This window comes from Heterodontus francisci, chromosome 27 (genome assembly GCF_036365525.1).
Source record: "Heterodontus francisci isolate sHetFra1 chromosome 27, sHetFra1.hap1, whole genome shotgun sequence".
NCBI classification, from domain to species: Eukaryota; Metazoa; Chordata; class Chondrichthyes; order Heterodontiformes; family Heterodontidae; genus Heterodontus; species Heterodontus francisci.
In genome coordinates, this window is record NC_090397.1 from 64,301,699 (window position 1) to 64,324,920 (window position 23,222).

Here is a 23,222-nt window from a genome sequence, read left to right on the forward strand (position 1 = left end):
TACTTCTGTGACCAACAGTTCTATTGATAATGATAAGAACTCAAATGATTGACTTGTATTAAAAGCTCAGATTTTTGCAAGTAAATGACAAATATGATAAATGGCTGTATGGACTATGAAATAGCGAAAGTACCCAAGCCCGCAATATTAGAAAGCAACAAGAAAGCTCATGAGTCTTATGTTCAAAACCCTTCACCATGTACACATGCCTAACTTCATCCCTACGCAGCAGGAATAACACTACATTAAATGACATCTGCCACATGCAGTCTCATTCCAACATTGCTTCTAGATCTACTCATATTTCATTTTTCTTATCTAAGATCCTACCACTCCCACAAAGATTATGAAGAGCAACAGCCCCAATCTTTGTGGGACTGGCCCTCCATGCTGAATTACTGCCTTTAACAACCTTTCACTTACGACAGTGTAACCAATTCCTTGTCCAAGCCAGGACCTGTCCACCAATCAAACAAACCTCTCTCAATAAGTAGCCTGTTGTGTGGCAACTTCTCAAAAGCTTTGTGAAATTTCAGGTTTACGATGAGAACAGGGCTACCTATATCAACAAACCTAGTAACTGCCTCAGAAAATGCAACGACGGTTGACGAGGCATGACTCCCAGAAGCCACACTGATAGTCTTTCATAACCAATTCTCAGTCATCATGTGCTTGCATAGCTTCTCTATGATCTCTTCTTGGAGCATACCAATAACCAAAGTCAAAGTTCTACCTTGTTAACCTTTTTGAATATTGATACCACCTATTCCTCCCTCTAGTCCCGTGAGCTGTTAAAAATACCTAAACTGGGGGAAAAATGAGCAGACCTCTCATTGCTTGGTGCATCAGTGGTCCAATCTGTTTCATGATCCTTTATTCTCTCCAGGACAATACCTGCATGCTTTGACACTTAAAACTTCAGTGTCAACTGTACAATGCTTATTGCTAACCGATCATCATCTTCTGGGGTGAAAACTGATGAAAATAGCTGCTTAAACCTTCTGCCACATCCTGGGAATCCACCTGTATTTCTCCTGAGGAATCTTTCAATGGTCCTATGCTGTACACCGCCCCTCTGATCTCTAACACAAAGAGTTTGTTATTCCGAGTGCAGTTATCTACTATCTTCTTCTCTAATTACCTTTTGGTTGCTTTGATGGCATTCATTTAAAACAAATCATTCTCAGGATGTGGGCATCACTGGCAAATATGATATTTATTACCCATCCTGGTTGCACTTGAGGAGAGAATGTGGTTTTGATGCAACCAAGCGACAGTGAAAGGTTAACCATATTGGTGTGGGAGCAGACCAGGTTAGGACGGCAGTCTTCCTTTCCCAAAAGACATTAGCGAATCGGTGGCTTAAGCTGAGCGCAATGCCTAACCGCCTTCTCTCGAGAATTGTCTTCTTGAATTCTGTAAAAACATGATTGCTTAAGTCCTAATTGTCCCTGTACACAACCCATTAGCCACTTTGGCCTAGTTTTGCCATGTGCCCGTCCTTTAACTGAAAGGACATACATACAAAAAGCACTCAGTCCAAGACAGCAGCCAAGAATATTTTGCGATTTCTTTGGCTAATGACTTTTGTTTTCATTGGTAGCAGTTGCTAGATCATTTATGATTCATAGTTTTCTTTGAACTTCATGATTGGTGGCTTTCATTCCTACTTGCCCATTGGTTCAAATTTATTTAATAATTACAACTAAACAGGTAGGCAATGTACCAATCAGGTGCAAGTATGATACCAGTGTGTGAAAGACAAAAATACATGCTACTTCATGCATTACATTATACGTCATCTGATCTCCCTTAACATTGTTCACCACAAGTCAGCGGATGTGCTGTTTTCTGAAAGGTCATTAGCTCATTCTTTGGCTGGTGAGCTAGAGCTGTGTCCCTTTAAGGCCACAAAATCCAATTGTTAAGCAAACGAGCAAACACAGGCTTGAGTCAAATGTTTATTTGTTGTTTGGGTAGGAAATGCTGCAAATCATAAAATGCTTGTCAATGTCAGGATGCATTTCAGAAACACCCAACATTAAGAAATAGCAGATGCGCTGAGGATCATCTTCAAATCCTCACTCGATATGGACGAGGTGCCAGAGGATTGGAGGTCTGCGAACGTTGTACCATTGTTTTAAAAGGGTGCAAGGGATAGGCCAAATAATTATAGGCCGGTCAGTCTGACCTTGGTGGTGGGTAAATTATTAGAATCAATTCTGAGAGACAGGATAAACTGCCACTTAGAAAGGCATGGATTAATCAGGGATAGTCAGCATGGATTTGTTAAGGGAAGGTCATGTTTTACTAGTTCTGAAGAAGGGTCACTGACCTGAAACGTTAACTCTGCTTCTCTCTCCACGGATGCTGCCAGACCTGCTGAGTATTTCCAGCATTTCTTGTTTTTATGTCATGTTTTACTAACTTGATTGCATTGTTTGAGGAAGTAACAGGGAGGATTGATGAAGGTAGTGCAGTTGATGTGGTCTACATGGATTTTAGTAAAGCATTTGACAAAGTCCCACATGGCAGACTGGTCAGAAAAATGAAAGCTCATGGGATACAGGAGAATGTAGCAGGTTGGGTCCAAAATTGGTTCAGTGACAGGAACCAAAAGGTAGTAGTCAATGGATGCTTTTGTGAATGGAAAGCGGTTTCCAGTGGCGTTCCACAGGGCTCACTGTTGTGTCCCTTGCTGTTTGTGTTATATGTTCATGATTCAGACTTAAATGTGGGAGGCATGATTAGAAAATTTGCTGATGACACAAAAATTGGGCATGTAGTTGATAGTGAAGAGGACAGCTGTAGACTCCAGAATGATATCAATGGTTTGGTTGAGTGAGCGGAAAAGTAGCAAATGGACTTCAATCCAGAAAAGTGTGAGCTAATGCATTTGGGGAGGGCAAACAAAGTAAGGGAATACACAATAAATGGGAGGATATTGCGAGGGGTAGAAGAAGTGAGAGAGTTTACAGTGCATGAACGTAGGTAACTGAAGGTGCTGGACAGGTAGATAAAGTGGTGAAGAAGGCATATGGAATGCTTTCCTTTATTGGCTGAGGTATAGAATACAAAAGCAGGGATGTAATGCTAGAACTGTATAAAACGCTGGTTACATACGAACATACCAACATACGAATTAGGAGCAGGAGTAGGCCACTCGACCCCTCGAGCCTGCTCTGCCATTCAATAAGTTCATGGCTGAACTGATTACTCCACATTTCCACCTACCCTGATAGCCTTCCACCCCCTTGCTTATCAAGAATCTATCTACCTCTGCCTTCGGCCACAGCTGGAGTATTGTATACAGTTCTGGTCACCACATTACAGGAAGTACATAATTGCTTTGGAGAGAGTACAGAGGAGATTTACAAGAATGTTGCCAGGCTTGAAAATTGCAGCTATGAGGAAAGTTTGGATCGGCTAGGGTTGTTTTTCTTAGAACAGAGGAGGCTGAGGGGTGTCTTAATTGAAGTGCACAAAATTATGAGGGGCCTAGATAGAGTAGACAGGAAGGAACAGTTTCCCCTGGTGGAGAGGTCAATTACCGGGGGCACAGATTTAAGGTGATTGGTAGAAGGATTAGAAGGGGCATGAGGAAAGACTTTTTCACCCAGAGGTTGGTGGGTGTCTGGAATTCACTGCCAGGAATGGTGGTGGAGGCAGAAACCCTCAACTCATATAAAAGTTACCTGAACATGCACCTGAAGTGCTGTAACCTGCAAGGCTATGGACCAGGTGCTGGAAGGTGGGATTAGATTGGGCAGCTAGTTTTTTTGGCTGGTATCAGGGTCTTGTTTTATCTCTCCTTGGAAATATTGTGTGTGCCTTTAAGACTGCAAAAAGATCAGTGCACCTTTAAGATAGAAACTTCCAGAGACTCAGATTGCCAATTGCATTCCAGTTGCCAAGCAACAACAGCAGGAGAGAGAGGTCACATGATTCAATGTTGCAATTTGACTTTAAACTAGCTGGCTGAGACTGGTTTGAGCAGTGAGTTCTGAAAGACATTTCCAACATCTGAAGGAAGAAGTAGTTTTATTTCTCTCTCTCTCAAGAAGATTCTACAAAGGTATGAGCCAAATTGATTCCTAAGAAAATAAGAAAAGCTTTTCTTTTCAACAAATTACTGTTATTTGCTGTGCTTATCGTTGAACGAACTATTTAATGCTACAATAGTCGGACTGTCGAATGCCTATCTTAGAAGGACTTTTTTTTCATCAGACACATGTGAAGACTGCAAGTGACCTTTGACTGTTTCTACATTGGAAGACTCCATTCACCAAGAACGTAACCTGCAAAGACTCTCTTATTTTTATTTTATTCTCAACGGACAGCTAATTTTAAAAACTACTCTTTTTAAAACCAAACATGGTTAGTTTTGAGTTTATGCATCGAATGCGGGAGTTAGATTTTTAACTAAGAAGCTGTAAGGTCTTTAGACATAGGCTTATCTTAGTAGTATTTAAGATTTTAGTTTTTTAAAAATAAATAGTTAATTTGTTGTTGTCAAAAAATACCTGGTTTAGTCCGCTTCATTCAGGGGGTACTAGAGTGTTCAATTTGTCTCTTTTCCGATTTGGAAATCTTAAAGAAATATACTGCGCCGAGTGGAGCGACGGGACTGAATTAACAGTGCATGGCTCCCAACGCGGTCATAACACCCGTGCATACATGATGGGCTGAATGGCCTCCTTCTGTGCTGTATTTTTCTATGGTTCTATGGTTCTAAGACTTACTAAAAAACAGAAAATGCTGGAAATACTCAGCAGGTCTGATTGCATCTGTGGAGAGAGAGACAGAGTTAATGTTTCAGGTTGATGACTTATGCAGTTCTAATGAAAGGTCATGGGCCTGAATCGTTGGGCTGGATTTTGTTCCCAGCGTGATGTCAGATTCTGTGGTGGGGATAGGGGGGAGGGGGTGGAGAATCAGAGCAGCAGTGGCCGCCACAGAGCCCAATGCTAGAATTGTTGGGTCTGATCTTCCCGATGATGGAGAAGCTCCATTGCGGCCACTCTGTATTTTGCGACAGAACCTGAGTTTGCATATTTAAATTACATTTTTGCATTAATTAAAATGGCATCAGCCGCGATCTTACCTTCAGTTCCCGATCTTCAGCACAACGAGCAGCACTCGTGTGCCTTTACCTTCACATCCAGGGAAAGCTGGTGCCACCGAGGTAGGGAACGGGTGAACCCTGCACTATTTACTGTACAGGGGGAAGGGGACAACTCTGCACTATGTACTGTGTAGGGAAGGGGTAAAGTTTGCACTATGTAGTGTATCGGTGGGGAAGGGGCTAAACTCTGCAATGTGCAGTGTATAGGTGGGGAAGGGGTGAGCTCTGCACTATGTACTGTATGGGGGAAGGGGTGAATTCTGCACTATGTACTGTAAAGATGGGGAAGGGGTGAACTCTGCACTATGTAGTGTATGGGGGAGGGGGTGAACTCTGCATTATGTACTGTATAGGTGGGGAAGGGGGTAAACTCTGCAATGTGTAGTGTATAGGTGGGGAAGGGGTGAGCTCTGCACTATGTACTGGATTGGGGTGGGGGTGAACTCTGCACTATGTACTGTATAGGGAAGGGGTGAACTCTGCACTATGTACTGTACAGGGGGGAAGGGGTGAACTCTGCACTATGTACTGTATAGGGAAGGGGTGAACTCTGCACTATGTACTGTATGGCGGAAGGGGTGAACACTGCACTATGTACTGTATAGGGGGGAAGGGGTGAAATCTGCACTATGTACTGTATAGGGAAGGGGTGAACTCTGCACTATACTGTATGGGAGAAGGGGTGAACTCTGCACCATGTACTGTAAAGATGGGGAAGGGGTGAACTCTGCACTATGTAGTGTATGGGGGAGGGGGTGAACTCTGCATTATGTACTGTAAAGATGGGGAGGGGGTGAACTCTGCACTATGTAGTGTATAGGTGGGGAAGGGGTGAACTCTGCACTATGTACTGTAAAGATGGGGAAGGGGTGAACTCTGCACTATGTAGTGTATGGGGGAGGGGGTGAACTCTGCATTATGTACTGTATAGGTGGGGAAGGGGGTAAACTCTGCAATGTGTAGTGTATAGGTGGGGAAGGGGTGAGCTCTGCACCATGTACTGTATTGGGGTGGGGGTGAACTCTGCACTATGTACTGTATAGGGAAGGGGTGAACTCTGCACTATGTACTGTACAGGGGGGAAGGGGTGAACTCTGCACTATGTACTGTACATGGGGGAAGGGGTGAACTCTGCACTATGTACTGTATAGGGAAGGGGTGAACTCTGCACTATGTACTGTATGGGGGAAGGGGTGAACACTGCACTATGTACTGTATAGGGGGGAAGGGGTGAAATCTGCACTATGTACTGTATAGGGAAGGGATGAACTGTGCACTATGTACTGTACAGGGGGGAAGGGGTGAACTCTGCACTATGTACTGTAAAGGGAAGGGGTGAACTCTGCACTATGTACTGTATGGGGGAAGGGGTGAAATCTGCACTATGTACTGTATAGGGAAGGGGTGAACTCTGCACTATGTACTGTAGGGGGGAGGGGGTGAACTCTGCACTATGTACTGTAGGGGGGAGGGGGTGAACTCTGCACTAGGTACTGTATAGGGGGGAAGGGGTGAAATCTGCACTAGGTACTGTATAAGGAAGGGGTGAACTCTGCACGATGTACTGTATGGGGGAGAAGGGGTGAAATCTGCACTATGTACTGTATAGGGAAGGGGTGAACTCTGCACGATGTACTGTATGGGGGGAAGGGGTGAACTCTGCACGATGTACTGTATGGGGGAGAAGGGGTGAATTCTGCACTATGTACTGTATGGGGGAAGGGGTGAGCTCTGCACTATGTACTGTATAGGGGGGAAGGGGCGAACTCTGCACTATGTACTGTATAGAGAAGGGGCGAACTCTGCACTATGTACTGTATAGGGAAGGGGTGAACTCTGCACAATGTACTGTATAGAGAAGGGGTTAGCTCTGCACTATGTACTGTATGGGGGAGAAGGGGTGAAATCTGCACTATGTACTGTATAGGGAAGGGGTGAACTCTGCACAATGTACTGTATAGGGAAGGGGTGAGCTCTGCACTATGTACTGTATGGGGGAGAAGGGGTGAAATCTGCACTATGTACTGTATGGTGGAAGGGGTGAGCTCTGCACGATGTACTTTATAGGGGAGAAGGGGTGAGCTCTGCACTATGTACTGTATAAGGAAGGGGTGAACTCTGCACGATGTACTGTATGGGGGAGAAGGGGTGAAATCTGCACTATGTACTGTATAGGGGGGAAGGGGTGAACTCTGCACTATGTACTGTATAGGGAAGGGGTGAACTCTGCACGATGTACTGTATAGGGAAGGGGTGAGCTCTGCACTATGTACTGTATAGGGAAGGGGTGAGCTCTGCACTATGTACTGTATAGGGGGGAAGGGGTGAACTCTGCACTATGTACTGTATAGGGAAGGGGTGAGCTCTGCACTATGTACTGTATGGGGGAAGGGGTGAACTCTGCACTATGTACTGTAAGGGGGAAGGGGTGAACTCTGCACTATGTACTGTATAGGGAAGGGGTGAGCTCTGCACTATGTACTGTATAGGGGGGAAGGGGTGAACTCTGCACTATGTACTGTATAGGGAAGGGGTGAGCTCTGCACTATGTACTGTATAGGGGGGAAGGGGTGAACTCTGCACTATGTACTGGATAGGGAAGGGGTGAACTCTGCACTATGTACTGTATAGGGGGGAAGGGGTGAACTCTGCACTATGTACTGGATAGGGAAGGGGTGAACTCTGCACTATGTACTGTATAGGGAAGGGGTGAACTCTGCACGATGTACTGTATGGGGGAGAAGGGGTGAAATCTGCACTATGTACTGTATAGGGAAGGGGTGAACTCTGCACGATGTACTGTATGGGGGAGAAGGGGTGAAATCTGCACTATGTACTGTGTAGGGAAGGGGTGAACTCTGCACTATGTACTGTATAGGGGGGAAGGGGTGAACTCTGCACGATGTACTGTATGGGGGAGAAGGGGTGAACTCTGCTCTATGTACTGTATAGGGAAGGGGTGAACTCTGCACTATGTACTGTATAGGGAAGGGGTGAACTCTGCACTATGTACTGTATAGGGAAGGGGTGAGCTCTGCACTATGTACTGTATAGGGGGGAAGGGGTGAACTCTGCACTATGTACTGTATAGGGAAGGGGTGAGCTCTGCACTATGTACTGTATGGGGGAAGGGGTGAACTCTGCACTATGTACTGTAAGGGGGAAGGGGTGAACTCTGCACTATGTACTGTATAGGGAAGGGGTGAGCTCTGCACTATGTACTGTATAGGGGGGAAGGGGTGAACTCTGCACTATGTACTGTATAGGGAAGGGGTGAGCTCTGCACTATGTACTGTATAGGGGGGAAGGGGTGAACTCTGCACTATGTACTGTATAGGGGGGAAGGGGTGAACTCTGCACTATGTACTGGATAGGGAAGGGGTGAACTCTGCACTATGTACTGTATAGGGGGGAAGGGGTGAACTCTGCACTATGTACTGGATAGGGAAGGGGCGAACTCTGCACTATGTACTGTATAGGGAAGGGGTGAGCTCTGCACTATGTACTGTATAGGGGGGAAGGGGTGTACTCTGCACTATGTACTGTTTAGGGAAGGGGTGAACTCTGCACTATGTACTGTATAGGGAAGGGGTGAGCTCTGCACTATGTACTGTATAGGGGGGAAGGGGTGAACTCTGCACTATGTACTGTTTAGGGAAGGGGTGAACTCTGCACTATGTACTGTATAGGGAAGGGGTGAGCTCTGCACTATGTACTGTACATGGGGGAAGGGGTGAACTCTGCACTATGTACTATATAGGGAAGGGGTGAACTCTGCACTATGTACTGTATGGGGGAAGGGGTGAACACTGCACTATGTACTGTCGGGGGGAGGGGGTGAACTCTGCACTATGTACTGTAAAGGGAAGGGTTGAACTCTGCACTAGGTACTGTATAGGGGGGAAGGGGTGAAATCTGCACTATGTACTGTATAGGGAAGGGGTGAACTCTGCACTATGTACTGTATAGGGAAGGGGTGAACTGTGCACTATGTACTGCACAGGGGGGAAGGGGTGAACTCTGCACTATGTACTGTACATGGGGGAAGGGGTGAACTCTGCACTATGTACTATATAGGGAAGGGGTGAACTCTGCACTATGTACTGTATGGGGGAAGGGGTGAACACTGCACTATGTACTGTCGGGGGGAGGGGGTGAACTCTGCACTATGTACTGTAAAGGGAAGGGTTGAACTCTGCACTAGGTACTGTATAGGGGGGAAGGGGTGAAATCTGCACTATGTACTGTATAGGGAAGGGGTGAACTCTGCACTATGTACTGTATGGGGGAAGGGGTCAACACTGCACTATGTACTGTCGGGGGGAGGGGGTGAACTCTGCACTATGTACTGTAAAGGGAAGGGTTGAACTCTGCACTATGTACTGTATAGGGGGGAAGGGGTGAAATCTGCACTATGTACTGTATAGGGAAGGGGTGAACTCTGCACGATGTACTGTATGGGGGAGAAGGGGTGAAATCTGCACTATGTACTGTATAGGGAAGGGGTGAACTCTGCACGATGTACTGTATGGGGGGGAAGGGGTGAACTCTGCACTATGTACTGTATAGGGAAGGGGTGAACTCTGCACTATGTACTGTATAGGGAAGGGGTGAACTCTGCACTATGTACTGTATGGGGGAGAAGGGGTGAATTCTGCACTATGTACTGTATGGGGGAAGGGGTGAACTCTGCACTATGTACTGTATAGGGAAGGGGTGAACTCTGCACTATGTACTGTATTGGGAAAGGGTGAGCTCTGCACTATGTACTGTATAGGGGGGAAGGGGTGAACTCTGCTCTATGTACGGAATAGGGAAGGGGTGGACACTGCACTATGTACTGTCGGGGGGAGGGGGTGTACTCTGCACTATGTACTGTATAGGGAAGGGGTGAAATCTGCACTATGTACTGTATAGGGAAGGGGTGAGCTCTGCACTATGTACTGTATAGAGGGGAAGGGGTGAACTCTGCACTATGTACTGTATAGGGAAGGGGTGAGCTCTGGACTATGTACTGTATAGAGGGTAAGGGGTGAACTCTGCACTATGTACTGTATAGAGGGGAAGGGGTGAACTCTGCACTATGTACTGTATGGGGGAGAAGGGGTGAACTCTGCACTATGGACTGTTTAGGGAAGGGGTGAACTCTGCACTATGTACTGTATAGGGAAGGGGTGAGCTCTGCACTATGTACTGTATGGGGGAAGGGGTGAACTATGCACTATGTACTGTATAGGGGGGAAGGGGTGAGCTCTGCACTATGTACTGTATGGGGGGGAAGGGGTGAACTCTGCACAAAAACAAGAAATGCTGGATTCACTCAGCAGGCCTGGCAGCATCTGTGGAAAGAGAAGCAGAGTTAACGTTTCGGGTCAGTGACCCTTCTTCGGAACTGACAAATATTAGACTGTTTAGGGAAGGGGTGAACGCTGCACTAGGTACTGTATAGGGGGGGAAGGGGTGAAATCTGCACTATGTACTGTATAGGGGGGAAGGGGTGAACTCTGCACTATGTACTGTATAGGGAAGGGGTGAACTCTGCACTATGTACTGTATTGGGAAAGGGTGAGCTCTGCACTATGTACTGTATAGGGGGGAAGGGGTGAACTCTGCACTATGTACTGTATAGGGAAGGGGTGAACTCTGCACTATGTACTGTATTGGGAAAGGGTGAGCTCTGCACTATGTACTGTATTGGGAAAGGGTGAGCTCTGCACTATGTACTGTATAGGGGGGAAGGGGTGAACTCTGCACTAGGTACTGTATAGGGGGGAAGGGGTGAAATCTGCACTATGTACTGTATAGGGAAGGGGTGAACTCTGCACGATGTACTGTATGGGGGGGAAGGGGTGAACTCTGCACTATGTACTGTATAGGGAAGGGGTGAACTCTGCACTATGTACTGTATAGGGAAGGGGTGAACTCTGCACGATGTACTGTATGGGGGGGAAGGGGTGAACTCTGCACTATGTACTGTATAGGGAAGGGGTGAACTCTGCACTATGTACTGTACGGGGGAAGGGGTGAGCTCTGCACTATGTACTGTATAGGGGGGAAGGGGTGAACTCTGCACTATGTACTGTATAGGGAAGGGGTGAACTCTGGACTATGTACTGTATTGGGAAAGGGTGAGCTCTGCACTATGTACTGTTTGGGGGAGAAGGGGTGAACTCTGCTCTATGTACGGAATAGGGAAGGGGTGGACACTGCACTATGTACTGTATAGGGAAGGGGTGAGCTCTGCACTATGTACTGTATAGAGGGGAAGGGGTGAACTCTGCACTATGTACTGTATGGGGGAGAAGGGGTGAGCTCTGCACTATACTGTATGGGAGAAGGGGTGAACTCTGCACTATGTACTGTATAGGGAAGGGGTGAGCTCTGCACTATGTACTGTATAGAGGGGAAGGGGTGAACTCTGCACTATGTACTGTATGGGGGAGAAGGGGTGAACACTGCACTATGTACTGTATAGGGAAGGGGTGAGCTCTGCACTATGTACTGTATAGAGGGGAAGGGGTGAACTCTGCACTATGTACTGTATGGGGGAGAAGGGGTGAACACTGCACTATGTACTGTATAGGGAAGGGGTGAGCTCTGCACTATGTACTGTATAGAGGGGAAGGGGTGAACTCTGCACTATGTACTGTATAGGGAAGGGGTGAGCTCTGCACTATGTACTGTATGGGGGGGAAGGGGTGAACTCTGCACAAAAACAAGAAATGCTGGATTCACTCAGCAGGCCTGGCAGCATCTGTGGAAAGAGAAGCAGAGTTAACGTTTCGGGTCAGTGACCCTTCTTCGGAACTGACAAATATTAGACTGTTTAGGGAAGGGGTGAACGCTGCACTAGGTACTGTATAGGGGGGGAAGGGGTGAAATCTGCACTATGTACTGTATAGGGGGGAAGGGGTGAACTCTGCACTATGTACTGTATAGGGAAGGGGTGAACTCTGCACTATGTACTGTATTGGGAAAGGGTGAGCTCTGCACTATGTACTGTATAGGGGGGAAGGGGTGAACTCTGCACTATGTACTGTATAGGGAAGGGGTGAACTCTGCACTATGTACTGTATTGGGAAAGGGTGAGCTCTGCACTATGTACTGTATGGGGGGGAAGGGGTGAACTCTGCACTATGTACTGTATAGAGAAGGGGTGAGCTCTGCACTATGTACTGTATGGGGGAGAAGGGGTGCAATCTGCACTATGTAGTGTATAGGGAAGGGGTGAACTCTGCACGATGTACTGTATGGGGGGGAAGGGGTGAACTCTGCACTATACTGTATGGGAGAAGGGGTGAGCTCTGCACTATGTACTGTATGGGGGAGAAGGGGTGAACTCTGCACGATGTACTGTATGGGGGAGAAGGGATGAACTCTGCACGATGTACTGTATGGGGGAGAAGGGGTGAACTCTGCACGATGTACTGTATGGGGGAATGGGTTAGCTCTGCACTATGTACTGTATAGGGGGGAAGGGGTGAACTCTGCACTATGTACTGTATAGGGAAAGGGTGAGCTCTGCACTATGTACTGTATAGGGGGGAAGGGGTGAACTCTGCACGATGTACTGTATGGGGGAGAAGGGGTGAACTCTGCACTATGTACTGTATAGGGAAAGGGTGAGCTCTGCACGATGTACTGTATAGGGGGGAAGGGGTGAACTCTGCACGATGTACTGTATGGGGGAGAAGGGGTGAACTCTGCACTATGTACTGTATAGGGAAGGGGTGAACTCTGCACCATACTGTATGGGAGAAGGGGTGAACTCTGCACTATGTACTGTATGGGGGAAGGGGTGAACTCTGCACTATGTACTGTATGGGGGAAGGGGGTGAACTCTGGACTATATACTGTGTAGGGAAGGGGTGAACTCTGGACTATGTACTGTGTAGGGAAGGGGTGAACTCTGGACTATGTACTGTATGGGGGAAGGGGTGAACTCTGCACGATGTACTGTATGGGGGAGAAGGGGTGAACTCTGCACTATGTACTGTATGGGGGAAGGGGTGAACTCTGCACTATGTACTGTATGGGGGAAGGGGGTGAACTCTGGACTATGTACTGTGTAGGGAAGGGGTGAACTCTGGACTATGTACTGTATGGGGGAAGGGGTGAACTCTGCACGATGTACTGTATGGGGGAGAAGGGGTGAACTCTGCACTATGTACTGTATGGGGGAAGGGGTGAACTCTGCACTATGTACTGTATGGGGGAAGGGGGTGAACTCTGGACTATATACTGTGTAGGGAAGGGGTGAACTCTGGACTATGTACTGTGTGGGGGAAGGGGTGAACTCTGCACTATGTACTGTATGGGGGAGAAGGCGTGAGCTCTGCACTATACTGTATGGGAGAAGGGGTGAACTCTGCAGTATGTACTGTATGGGGGAAGGGGGTGAACTCTGGACTATGTACTGTGTGGGGAAGGGGTGAGCTCTGCACTATGCACTGTATGGGGGGGGAAGGGGTGAACTCTGCACTATGTACTGTGTAGGGAAGGGGTGAGCTCTGCACTATGTCTGTCTGGGGGAGGGGGAAGGGGTCAGCTCTGCGTTATGTTGTGCTATTTTCAGGGCTGGTACCTTTTAAAATGGCCCCAGCACATGCTCCTTCATCAGGTGACGCCATGAACAGCGCTGCTGAGTCCGCTCCCACCACATCATTGGGGCGGGGGGCTGCCGCCGTGCTTATGCTAAGTAGCCGCCGGATGCAAGATCACGGTGGTGCAGCAGCACGAAGCCCTTGCGTGGCAGCTGCCATTTTCTTCACCAGATCCAGCCCGTTAACTCTCTCCAAAGAGGCTGCTTGACTTGCTGAGTATTTTCAGCATTTTCTGTTTTTGTTTCAAATTTCCAACATCCACAGTATTTTCCTTTTAATATTGTGACTTGCTTCTTTTTTTAAAGATTACTTGCACTAGCAAAGTTTAACACCTGACATGAGTTATGTATACCTCATCATTTTTCCATCGCAATCAATAAATCGGATATACTCCCTCTGGATTTGCCTCCTTCTTCAGAGTGCATATTACTGGGCGGCACAGTGGCGCAGTGGTTAGCACTGCAGTCTCACAGCTCCAGCGACCCGGGTTCGATTCTGGGTACTGCCTGTGCGGAGTTTGCAAGTTCTCCCTGCGTCTGCGTGGGTTTCCTCCGGGTGCTCCGGTTTCCTCCCACATGCCAAAGACTTGCAGGTTGATAGGTTAATTGGCCATTATAAATTGCCCCTAGTATAGGTAGGTGGTAAAGAAATATATAGGGACCGGTGGGGATGTTATTGGAATATGGGATTCGTGTAGGATTAGTATAAATTGGTGGTTGATGGTCGGCACAGACTCGGTGGGCCGAAGGGCCTGTTTCAGTGCTGTATCTCTAAACTAAACTAAAAGATAGCTTTCCGGTTAGAAAAATTTTTGAAGCTAGGGACAATGAATAGATTTGACACAGCACAGAAAATATCACCTTGTAATTAAACTTCTAATTAAACTCATAATAATTATACTAGACTACACCAATCTATACAAGCTCCATTTCTGCATTAACATTTTAAAGACATATGTTACCTGCATGTGTAATTATAGTGGCTTTGATCAATTTAATGGACCTGGATTCAGAACAAGGATTGTGCTAATTCAGGCTGATAAGAGCTGTGAATTTTAAAATGGATCTAAAAAATTAAATATCAGCCTAAGGACAGTGCACTAATAGTATACATCTGTATATAGAGATCGTAACACTAAATATAACATACAGATTCATTCAGTAGCAAAAGCTGTTCCAGCTAATTGTGCTGACACCATATTTTAACACTACAGATGTATTAGCTGGAGTAGCAGCTATTGTATACAATCTTTCAAACACTGCAATCGACAATTTACAAGTGAAATACCATTACTGTTACCTAAACTCAATAATTTACAATTGGATTGTACAGGATGAGTGATCTCTTAACTGGGCTGTTACTGGTGCAGTCCAACACCACTTCATTTGTAGGAGGAAGCAAGAAGTTTGGAAGGGCAAACACCATTCCAATCATAAAAGATCCTCCGGTTAATCAGGTGATAGCAAACCAGTAGAGGCAGTGGACTTGAAAGAGACAGCACAGAAATTACCAAATAAATTGGACAAAAAGGGATAGATTTTGCTTCCAAAATAACGAACAGGCTAATGCCATTAACTTCAGGTGAGGAGCAGACACGCGGTTAAATGCAAGTATCCAAAAGTTGCTGTCTGAGTTGTGCAGCAGCGCTATTGGTTTTGCAAAAAATGGCATTTCATTGTCTGCCTCACCATTGAATATCATGAAGTTGCTGTATTTGTGTGGTAGATACAAACCGATATCTCAGGCTGTTAATTAATACTGCAAGTACTCTTTTAGCAATGTGATAATTGTTAATGGCTGCCAATCAACTGGCACTGAAAATGAATTATTACAAGTGTGGAGTCTCATTCCTCCAGGTTTTGAATTTTTAGGGAGATTTTTAAAATGTTGAATTTCAAAGTTTATATTTTATTTTCTTACTTTTCCCTTCTGGCTCTTTTCCCCCCCTCTCTTCATTCACTTTCTTTAACTCACTATTTCTCTGATTTGGCATTGAATTTATTCACTTTAATTCACCCTCCTTCTCATCTGCGTTTATTTCTCAATCAATAAATCTCATTGGTTAAGCAGATAACTTGTTTGTTGTCCTGTTCACTCAGATCCAAGATGCCTTGTTTCCCTTGCTGTATCATTATCAGATCACACTATCAGCAACTTTGTAGGTCTGATTATAAAGACTAGTGAAACTTGAACCTTTTTGAGGTGATCTTTTTAAGGTTTATTTTAACTATGGAAAATTCAAAGCTGGAAAGTTATTTCAAAATGAATTGAGACTAAGACAAGGGAACACAGTAAAGAAGTTGGGGAAACATTGCAGAACCGCTACGTTCCTGGGAAGGGAAGTTTTGAAACAAAGAAATTAGAGATGTTTCGCACCTGCAAGAAAGAGGGTAGATTGTATGCGCTGCAAAGTGTGAATTTTCCTAATTGTAAGAAACATTGTTTAAAAGTTTAAGCGTTCCTACATTTAGAACTTGTAATTGTTCAGTTAACTTACTTCACTGTCTTCTGTTGAAAAATGAAAGTAAGACCTGGGAGTTACTGAGGCATGATAGAATAACTCTCCCTAGTAAATACGTGTAAGGTTAGAATAAATTGCATAACGATTAGGTATTGACTGTCAACGGATGCAAGCAAAGCTAAACCGTTGTTTGTCTCTGCATAACATCACTCAGCAAGTTTCCCTGAGTGCCCTGTCTGACATTTCTCCCTTCACCAACACCACAAAAGCTGGATTATCTGGTCATTCATTCATTTGCAGCTCGTGGGATCTTGCTATGCAGAAATTGCTTACCGTATTTCCCTACATATTCATAACAAGTCCTCAAAAGTATTCCATTGGCTGTAAAGAGCTTTGGTGCAATTGTGAGAGTGTGAAAAGACACCGTATACACACACGCAGCCTCTTCACCTTCGGAAATTATGCTTGTCCTTATTCTGTTTCTCGTTATCAACAAGCACCATCAAAAGTGATGTTTTTCTGTTTGCTGATGGGAACAGTTAATTCCCTGTCTGAAGAGAATCAGTGGCTAAAACAGCACTGAAGCAAACATAAGTTTAATTTAATTTTAAATTTAATTTAATTAAACATAGTTTAATTTAAATACAAGTGCATTATCTACCTTCTTTCTTTCTTTCTTTCTTTTGGGCCTCCTTATCTCGAGAGACAATGGATACGCGCCTGGAGGTGGTCAGTGGTTTGTGAAGCAGCGCCTGGAGTGGCTATACAAATGGAATTAGTAGTGCTTAAAAATTGCCAGTTATTGCTTTATTGCTATATCTTTCACTAATTTCTACCTCTGCCTTTAGATCTATGCTTTCAGCAACTGTTGTAATAGCCCTGGCCAAAAAGTCCATTCTTCCACTGAGTTTAATAGTTCCATCTTTACTCTTCCTGCTTCAGTGTGGGTAGAAGCAGCTGGGATCAGATTGACACATCTCCTCTCCCAGCTTTGTGCGCTCCAAGACATAATCATTCTTCATAATTACCTTATTATGCATATGCTGTGTGCATATGCTGTTAGATACCAGTTTAAAGGCAGCAGTAGTACTACTCTGAAACTATGGTTCTTTGGTTTTTAAAATTTTATTCAGCTCTGTAATAACAGAGAAAGGTTTCTGCACCCTCACATGACACTAGTTGGTTCCCCTCAAGCTTCTATGTCTGTTGTCAGCACTTTGATCCTGAGACTCTGAATATTTTCTACTCAAAGTCCCTTGCTGCCTCATTTCTTCTTGGTTACATATGAAGGGGAAAACATTTCTCTATCTCTTCTTTAATATATGTTATTTTTTAATGGATTATTTAATCCTTTCACATTTAGCGATACCAGTTTAATGGCTGTCACTGCATAGTATATACTAACATGGAAACTAGAAGGAGGCGAGTGATTAAGCACTCTCCCTTCCAGTTCTCTGCAGTGTGCCTCTTTGGATTTGTTTGGCAGGGTAGGGTCAGCTAAGCATCTGTCATAATGTGGTGCACTACACTGGTGCTCTGGAAATATACCTGCACTGAATGAACCTGTTTTATTCAGAATATCTTTTCTCATCAGCTTGAATAATCGTGCACCCCTGAGATCTCCTTAAAAGTAAACATGAAAAAAAGCACATGAAACAAACTTTCCTTCTCCCTTATGAGAAAACTTGACATAATTAACATACAAACCTGTTGTACAACTTGTAATGAGACAGCATGAGGGATCAAAGTGTATCAGCCACTCCCCTCATATTAACATCGTCGGACTCGAATAAGCTTTTCCAAATGGATCGGTAAGATATGTGTGACAAAATGGGAAAATTCTGTATTTTTTTGATAATTAGAGTTAAAACAAAGTTATCTTCCTTGAACTCATTTCAAAATGGAGGCTTGGAAATGAGGGAATAAATATTTTAAGGTTCTGATCCTAAGATATAATTAGGTTCATCTGGAATACAGATTGGGGAATCTGGCTAGAGTGGAATAAATAATCACTCACGTACGAAACAAGGAGGTTTCAATTAATGTACATCACCAGAAAGCACGGATCAGGGCACACGTGTCAGCTCATACAATACTGCAAACTCAAATCATTGCAAAATTGGGAGTACCACAAATCTCATCTGCTAACCTCCATGCCTGAATCTCTGATCAGCAATGGAAGTGGAGCTTAGCAAAATCTACTGAAATGCTTGTGAGTTATGGGCCAGGTTCCTTATTTTATAAATCAGTCAGGATATAGTGGATCTCTTGTAGCTGCTAAATCAATTAGATGTAGCCAAAGCAATTACAACATCACAAGTGAGGCTCTTCAAATAAAACATTTCATCCAAAAGTTCCTGTCACTTTTCAAATTTCAAGAAATATATTCTAAATAGGGTATTTTAACCCCTTGTGAATTGCCTCTATTTTAGTTTTAAATTATTGTTGTCTTATGGAGTCTATGCATTATTCAACCAGCAAATAAATCTGTTAGCTTTGGCCCATACAGATTGGTCTGGTAGCATTTTATACCTTTTAAGAGAGGGAGAATGCAATGGGATTTGGGGCATCCTGAGATTGTTAAAGGTCCTTCATAAATACAAGTGCTTTTATTTTACTGAAAACAGCTCTTCAGCATTTTGTGATCCTGTTACGTTACGTTTAGAACTGTCAATGAGATCCTTTAAAATGGAGTATATGAACCATTGTCATTTAGCTTAAATATGTCTTCTCAGTTTCTGGCACCTTATTCCACAACTACATTACCCTTTTGGTGAAAGATTCTGCCCAACTTCCTTTCTTACTCAAAGTCTTCCAAATTTTTTAAACTTGTACACTTAGTATTTGAACCCTTCATCATAATGAACAATTTACCTGAATCACCGTTACTAATTCCCTTCAGAACTTCAAGTCGGTCATCTACCCCCCCCAATCCCACCCAAATGAAAACAAGCTGAAAAAGAGAGTTTAATTTGTTCTCAGAACTTAAAATTCCTGGTTCCTGAGCAATGGCAACTTGTGGAGACAGCTGAAATCCTATTCAGTGTAGCGAAGTATGGCATATACACCAGCACAATAAACTTCATTTTTTTTGACAGAGTAACAAGTTTGATGATAGGGCCAAACATTGATAAGTTGATCTTCTGTAGAATTTTTTCTTGTGGAATGGAGCATGGGTTACATCACTACCCTTCTACCTCTGGCACTCAGTTTGAATGCAGCCTGGATTGATGAGATAAAAGTTTCCTTTCACTTGACAGCTGTAAAGGTCCATTGTGAAGCTACTTTCAGAAGTCCCATTGCAGCTCCTGCTGGGAATGGGTCTACAGCACTCATTCGTGGACAGCTCTGCACTAATTGGATGACTTGCTGAGAAAAGCCAGAAGGATAGCTTGGGTGGGCAATAGAAAGGTTGCAATCGTGCAGCGGAGGTAATCTATTGAGGTACATTGTTAAGACAGTCAGAAGGGTATTAAGCCTATATGTAACTTAGGCTGTACGTAACAGTGAAGTGTTTGATTAGATTTTGGTGCAGAAACCTAAAAAAAAAAAAGTTCCATCCCCAGAAATTATGGAAGCATAAAGCACAGAGGGCATCCCTTCAGCTTGTTGTGCCTGCGTCGGCCCTTTAACAGAGCTATCCAATTCCCACTCCTCTGCTCTTTCCCCATAGCTTTTTTCTCTTTTTAAAGTATAATATGCACTGCCATTTTGAGAGTTGCTATTCAATCTGCTTTCACTGCCCTTTCAGGCAGCATATTCCATATCATCATAACTTTCTGAGTATAAAATATCTCCTCATCTCCCCTCTACCTTATTTGCCAATTATATTAAATCTGTGTCCTCTGGTTGCCGATAGTGTAAACAGTATCTCCCTATCTATTCTATTTCATAATTTTGAATGCCTCTATTAAATCATGCCTGAAGCTTCTTTACTCCAAGGAAAATAATCCCAGTTTCTCTAGTCCCATGACATAACTGAAGCCCCTCATCCCTGTTACCATTCTGATAAATCTCCTCTGCATCCTGCACTTTGAATGAACATAAGATACACACATGCACACTCAAAGATATGATTGGAAAGTTTATAAAGTATGCAATGAATGCTCATGGACTTTCTGGCCAATTAGAACATGGAGCCAGCTATAAACTGCTTTTCTATTGTAGCTTGGGTCTCAGGAGAGGGAGTTGACAGGACTGTCCTTCCCACTTTCAGGTTCCTAACATGCAGATGACCTTTGCGCACTTAGGGACCAACGATCTGCACAAGCACAGGCTGGTCGCACTATTTTGGCTGCAGACTTTGGAAAAATTGCCTTGGGCATAAAGTGCATCAATGCAGCTGATGGTAAAAAATCCATTACGTTTGGATCATCTAGATTCAAATTTAATGGAATAGTGACATCAGGACTCACTGCAGAGGCACTTGAGGCATTCGTGTGTGACATTGTCCAGGAGACATGTGGCACTCCGAAAAGGCCCAGTGGAATATGGATCTGGCCCCAGTGCTGGTCTACAAACTGCTGGCAGGCTTACGCTGATATGGCCACAACAGCCCTATGTTGAAGGAGTCGGTGGCCAGAGAACAAATCAATGGCAGTTAAATTCACAAATTTTCTAATGTCCAATAAAGTGCAAGTCATGTTAAAGTATGGGGTTAAAATTGCCCACTCCCATTGGGAATAGAATCATAGAATCATAGCATAAAAGGAGGCCATTCGGCCTATTGTGACAATGCCAGCTCTGCAAGAGCAACTCAGCTTGTGCCACCCCCTGCCTTTTCCCTGTAGCTCTGCAATGTTTTCTCTTGAGATAATTATCTGATACGCCTTCGAAAGGCATAATTGAATCTGCCTCCACCACACTCTCAGGCAATGTATTCCAAATCCTAACCACTCGCTATGCAAAATTTTTTTTTTCCTAATGATGCCTTTGGTTCTTATGCCATTCACCTTAAATGTATCCTCTGATTCTCGATCTTTCTTCCAATGGGAATAGTCTCTCTCTATTTACTCTCAATCATCTCTCTAAAGTGAACAGCTTCAGCATCTCTAACCTATTCTCATAATTGAAGTTCTTCATCCCTGGAACCATTCTTGTAAATCTTTTCAGCACTCTCTCTAATATCGTCCCATCCTTCCTACAATGTGGTACTCACAATTGGGCACAATACTCCAGTTGAATTTTATAAAGATGCACTCATCCTCCTGGCTTTCTTACTCTATGCATCTATTTATAAAACCCAGGATACCATATGCCTTATTATCCTTTCTCAACCTTCCCTGCCACCTTCAATGATTTGTGCACATATGCTTCCCCCACACCCCCCCCCCCACCCCGCCCCCCCCACCAGGTTCCTCTGCTCCTGCACCTCCTTTCCTCATTCTTCCTCTCAAAATGTATCACTTCACACTTCTCCGCATTAAATTTCATCTGCCACAAGTCTGCCCATTTCACCAGCTGATATCCCTTTGAAGTCTATATCTGCCCTGCTACAGTTCACAATACTTCCAAGTTTTTTGTCATCGGCACATTTTGAAATTGTGCCCTCCACACCTAAGTTTAGGTCATTTATCAAGAAAAGTGGTGGTCCTAATACCGATCCCTGGGGAACCCCACAATCTAACGTCCTATAGTCGAAAAACAACTGTCCACGACTACTCTCTGTTTCCTGGTACTTAGCCAACTTTATATCCATGCTGCTACTCTCCCTTTTATTTCATGGGCTTTAACTTTGCTGACAAGCCTGTTATGTGAAACGTCATCAAATGCCTTTTAGAAGACCATGTACAGCACACCAACCGTATAATCCTCATCCACCCTCTCTGTTACCTTATCAAAAATTTCAATCAAGATAATTAAACATGATTTGCCCTTAACAAATCCATGCTGGCTTTCCCTAATTAATCCACATTCATCCAAGTGACTTAATTTTGCCCTGGATTATTGTTTCTCAAAGCTTTCCCACCACTGAGGTTGAATTGACGGCTTTGTAGTTGCCGGGCTTATCCTTACGCCCTCGCCAATCCTCTGGCACTACCCCCTAGATCTAAGGAGGATTAGAAGATTATGGCTAGTGCCTCTGCAATTTCCATCCTTACTTTCCCACAATATCCTCAGATGTATCTGATTCAATCTTGGTGATTTATCAACTTTAAGTGCAGCCAGCCTTTCTAATCCCTCCTCTTGATCAATTTTTAGCCCATCCAGTGTCTCAACTGCCTCATTCTTCACGATGATTTTGGAAGCAGCATCTTCTTCCATGGTAAATATAGATGCAAAGTATCCATTTATTACCACAGCCATGCCCTCTGTATCCATGCACAAATCTCCTTTTTATCCCTAATCCGCCCCTCTCTTCCCTCCCTGTATCAACCTTTTGCTATTTATATGCTAGCTTCCTGCCTCTTCTCATACTCTCTCTGCTTCTCTTATTTCTTTTTTCACTTCCCCTCAGAACCTTCTGCATTCAGCCTGGTTCTCATGAATTATCAACCTGCCATCTCTCATCTGTACTCTTTCTCTGCTTCATTTTTCTACCTCATCCAGGGACTTCTGGTTTTGTTTGTCTTACCTTTCCTTACTGTTGGAATGTACCTCGACTATACCTGAGCCATCTCCTCTTTAAAAGGCACCCATTGTTCCATTACAGGCTTTCCTGCCACTCTTTGGCTCCAATTTACTTGTGCCAGATCTGTTCTTACCCCATTGAAATTGGCCCTCCTCCAATTAATTATTTTTACTCTGGATTTCTCCTTGTCCTTTTCCACAGCTAATCTAAATCTTATGGTTAGGGCTCTACCAAATTCATGGACTGTGAAATCTCGGGTCCTCCATGAAATCACCCATTTTTCGAACTTTGCGCCTTTGATTCATTGACACAAGGGTCACCTTGCTGATTGCTGGACATTTTGCGAACACCGCACGTTTTAATGATTGACACAAGGCTCATCTCATTGGTAAGAGTAAAAATGGTGGCATAGCGGTAATGTCACTGAACTGAATTAGTAATCCAGAGGCCTATGCTATGCTC